The 4,972-nt window shown below is 32.4% G+C and overlaps 1 protein-coding gene across 3 annotated transcripts in view; it reads left to right on the top strand.

Moving 5' to 3' along the window:
- The first annotated feature begins 607 nt into the window (after nt 1-607).
- LOC122808646 overlaps nt 608-4,972 on the top strand; it is a 411,096-nt gene continuing 406,731 nt past the window's right edge. For 2 of the 3 annotated variants that reach the window (XM_044079615.1, XM_044079614.1), the window contains exon 1: nt 609-940. The gene's annotated coding sequence lies outside the window, so the exon portion shown is untranslated. Of the gene's footprint in view, nt 941-4,972 lie in introns of all 3 variants that reach the window. The other variant, XM_044079616.1, reaches the window with a different exon arrangement.

The following is a 4,972-nucleotide window of genomic DNA, read 5'->3' as shown; positions in this document are numbered from 1 at the left end:
AGAAACAATGCTATGGTAGTAATTAGAGAGTAATTAAAGTGTTTTTGTGTACCATATGGAAAAGACAAAGCTCTAATAGTAATGTTTTTTTTGAACACCCAGATATACAGAGCCCTACAGATTATGTGGTTATACTGCAAAACTTTCAAATGGAAGTGAAGTTACTATACAGCATTGATAAATTGGCATTCTGCTCCTAGGTTGCCTTCTCCTGTTTGTCAGTAGCCAAGTGACATGCCCAAAGGTGCAGCGTTATTGGTGCAGCCAAATCTAATCTCTAAGTTTGCAATGGAAGTCAGTGGCTGAAGCAGATCTTAAACCTGGAATCTCTTCTGTTAAACTCCTCTTTGTTGGAACTACCTGGACATAAACTCTATAATTCCAGCCTCACATTTGAAATTAGTGTAATAATATGACACAACAAAGATTGTTTACTGAACCAGGGGCTCCAGTGGGATTTAAACTTGAAGCTTCCTAACTTTATACGCTTCACATTCTAACCATCAGACTTGACAAAAATCTAAATGAGGAAGTGAAAGAACAAAGAGACAGAGAAAACTGCAGAGCTAAGATGTAGGCCTGGAATGTTTCATTTTTAGAGTGAAATATGTCCATTCAAGGACATTATAGCCTTTCACATTTGTTTTCTCCTACCCTGTAAAACAACTATTGTCAGTGAAGCTGAAATGCATGAAACAGCAACTAAGTAGCAGGTGGTCACATTAACACATCATCTCTATCTGAGACTCATAGGGAGGAGACCAAATAAAAAAAAAACAGGCTATGACTGTCTTCCTGTATAAGCAAAAAGGGCACATTTATCATTACTGCATGAAGAAACACGGAGCAACATATCTGAAGAGTAACTCAAAACTCCAGAAATTTAGGGTACTGATCTCTCCCAGCTGTGTTTGACAAAAAGTACCAGGCAAGCATCCCGGTAAGTATTTTCAGCTATAAAACATGAAGCATAAATCTGAAACATATTTTATGAAACTCAGAATGCAAATATTAAATATATGCAGTTGCAAAATATACATTTTTGTGATACAGTTTCTGTGGATTGCTAAACTGTTTTAGCATGTAACACAATTTGTAAGGAAGACCTCATAGCACTTAAAAAAAGATGGTGTTTGCCCCTTCTTTAGGCACAGACATCTCCTTCTAGATATCACAACAGATTTTAAATGAACAAATATATGGAATACTTATTCAGAAAAAAGTACAAGATATTTTCCTGTGCTTTTATAGAGATTGTCAAGTGCATGATTGAAGGTAGTAGCTTCTGGATGCCAGTAAGAAATAAAAAAACAAAGATGGTGCAAAACAATCCTCAAGAAATAAAATGTGGTTATTGTTAATTTTTTCTGTAGCCTATACAACGTTAAACCTCTTCAGATGTTGCCATGACTGTACTGTAATGGGAATATTAGCCATTCCTTTTCAGAATGTATAATATCAGTGTATAATCCTGTAAGGCTAGGTCATTTTTCCTCATGAATGACGTTGATGTTTTTATTGTTTTGTGCCTGTTTTTCCTCTTTTATCTCTCTATTTAGTTATTGCTCAATGCAGCACAGTTAAATTCTTGTTAGGTAGTAATTGTTATATACTTGCTATCATAGCATGTGTAATTGAGTTAATCACATTATATAAAATAGTAATTGCTAATATTACTTATCTACAAGCACTTCAAACACAAACACATTTTATACGTATGTGTATGTATATACATACATATATATATATATATATATATATATATATATATATATATATATATATATGTATATATATATATATATATATATATATATATATATATATATAAAATATGTGTGTGTGTGTGTGTGTATGTGTGTGTGTACACATACACACACACACACACACACACACTTGCATATAATGACAAGTTGTTTGTTGATATTGGTATTTAGACAAACATGAAGAGAATAAATTATGGCAGCGTGGAATTAAACAAATGACATCTTTAAAGTATTAAATAAGGCATACAAATCTACAAGGTGAAAAGCAAATCTTTTTTATAGCTATACTCATTACATGATCATCAGGTATCAGGTAGAAATGTTTAGAATTACTTTTAGTATGCAGAAATGCATTATCTTTTATTTAATAAAAATACATGTTTGCAGTCTAACATACTAGAGTAGTGCCATATGTTGGTAAATGGTTTAGTTTTAGTTTTATTAAGTGGAGTGGGCACTTTTATTAAGGAATATATTTTATGATATGCTGTTTGTTGTTTTAGGATATGGATTTCATCATTCATCATCGTGCTACTGTGAGCATTTATATATTTCTAAACTGTAAATAATACATTTTATTAACAATAGTATAACAATGCACATGGCTCTATATAAGTTTCTGCTGTGTTTCATTTATAGACTGGGAGTGCTTTAAGAAGGAGTCACCTCACAAAAAAATAAATAAAACCGAGTTTAATACAACCTGAGATTATGGATGCATGCATATATGTGCCTTTTTATATGTGTCATTGCAAACAAAAATAAATCCCGAGAATAAGAATACAATCAATAGCACAGAAAGGAATGAAAACCTATATTTGACATACAGTTTCAGTACTAAAAAACAATGTAATCCATCAAAGATTTGTGCTTTTAGTTTATATATCAGAAAAAGGTCAAATTCACATTAAACAAAGTGTTTTTTTTTTGCATTATTGTATTTTAGTTAGCTGTTCACATCATAATAATATGCCACTTTCTTATGAGCACATTTTAGCAATTTAATAACATATCAAAATAACACATAAAATCCAAATGCGATATTTATCAAACCAAGCAATATTACAAATACCTGTTGTGTTGTTAAATAATACATTTAAAAAATAGTTACTTCCCCCCTTTCTTTTTTCAGCAGTCCTTTAATCACACATTTCTCAAGACCCTTAGACCTTTAACAAATAGATAATAAACCTTTAACACTACTAGTATGACACAACTCAAATAATTTGTTTGCTAGTAACATCAGTAGCAGGTCCTTAGTAAAACATGTAATAAGACCATGAAACATTAAAACATATATGTGATGTCTCCTATATCAAAAAGCCTTACAAAACACAGTTAATAAGTCCTTTTATGATACGTATTAAGAGCCTTAGACTATTAATCACTTTTTGGCTAAGGCTTTAATAATACAACAAGCAAGTTTCTTGATAAACTGTTTAACTATCTCTGCCTTGGCATTATGATAAAAATGTGAGATACAGTCTGAGGTACTATATAATCTAAAGGACTGGAGTGTCTGGGTCACTCATGAAAACCTGTGTTAAACAACTTAAGTTGGTATAGAGTGCTATCAGTTTGCCTTAGAAACTTATTATGTACATGTTATATATCTCTCATTTGCTCTGCTTAGCCATGTGACCGTTTCACTCATATGCATTAATTTTTACTGGACAGTAACCAATGGCCAGCAACTGTTTTCTTTATTTAATTTGTAAGCCAGAAAACTGGAATGATCACAGTGAACATTTTTTTTTATTTTGAACAAAACTATGATGCAATGAAATATAACAGAAAGAATTTATTTTATTTTATGAATTTAAAAAATGTGTAATTTCACTAGATGCAAGAAACCTACTCATAGTCAAATAGTTTGTAAGCAGACAAAGGCGCACTGATCTCAAGGCATTGGGGTAAAGCTTGTTAGCACCTCAGATCTTTAAGTGCTTCACTTGTACTGTCACTACTGTCACAGCAATGAATAAAGTAAAGGATTATCCTGTGCAAAGCTGAGTAATGTGAAAAATATTAGAAAAAGAAGAGATACTAAGCATGCAATCAGTCAAAAACATTCTAACAGTTACAGTTTATGTATATCCTATAAAAAAGTTTTTAATTTAGTGGCAAAAGGCTGGGGGGGTAGTAGCAATTGTATGTTGTTGGGTGAACTAACATAAACCAAAAAAAAAAGAAATATATATATATATATATATATATATATATATATATATATATATATAGGTATATATATTACTAGTTGAAGGCTGTAGGCAGTGCCCCAGAGGATGGGAGCAAACAAAATGTATAAATATATGGGCTACTTACTGCAGGACAGAAGCTATGGATGGGGACTGTGAAAACTGTGGAGGAAACTAAATGATGGAAGTTTGCCATTATAGGGAGCAATGTGTCCTTGAAGGGGGTGATGTAACTGTTTTTATGCTGGGGTGAGGGCAGGATGATGCAATGCATTTTGTTCAGAAGACTTTAATAGCTTAAGCAGTTGAAAGAAAGGATGACAGTGAAGAGAGAAAGAACATACTGTACAAATCTACATACTGTACTTTGTTTTCCATAAGGATCCTCTGGTTTTGTAAAAAAAACTTGTGAAATATATTATAGGCAGTTTTGACTTTTGGGAAAAACAAGCAAGCAGAAATCTTCTTACAATGACTCTTCAGAAGAAAGTGCAGCTCAAACTGTTCAGAAAATTGCAAGTGAAAAAGATATTTGTCAGACAGTTGACTAACTACTGAGTCAGTAAAATAAATTATAGAGTGTGCGGGGTCTCACTGCAGCCTGAGATATCTGAACTCAGAGAACGGGTCCGTTTTCTTATGGTCCAAACATGCATTTCATTTAGGAGAAACCTGATGTAGTCCACCTGTTGTGCTAAACAGCAAAGTTCTGGTTTTAGTGAAATTGAAGTACTGGTATTTATTACATCACCAAATAACTACAGGATCCATAGCATAATGATGAATGTATAAAAGTGACTACATGACTAAATGGAGTTGAAAGTGCTTATTCACCTGCATAAGGCAACGTTTTTCAGGTATACATTCTCGTCAACTACCACAGCTTGACAGCTCCGTAGTGTGATACTCTGCAAATGTACTCTGTAATCATTTCACAAAAAATCTTTTATTCTTATACAGAATTAAACAGAGTTTTTGAAATGAATCTTAATTGCTTTATATGTGCTC

Source organism: Protopterus annectens, chromosome 8.part0 (assembly GCF_019279795.1).
Source record: "Protopterus annectens isolate FY-2018-M chromosome 8.part0, PAN1.0, whole genome shotgun sequence".
NCBI lineage: Eukaryota > Metazoa > Chordata > Ceratodontiformes > Protopteridae > Protopterus > Protopterus annectens.
Note: the sequence above shows the minus strand (reverse complement) of the source record. Positions and strands in the feature narration are given on the sequence as shown.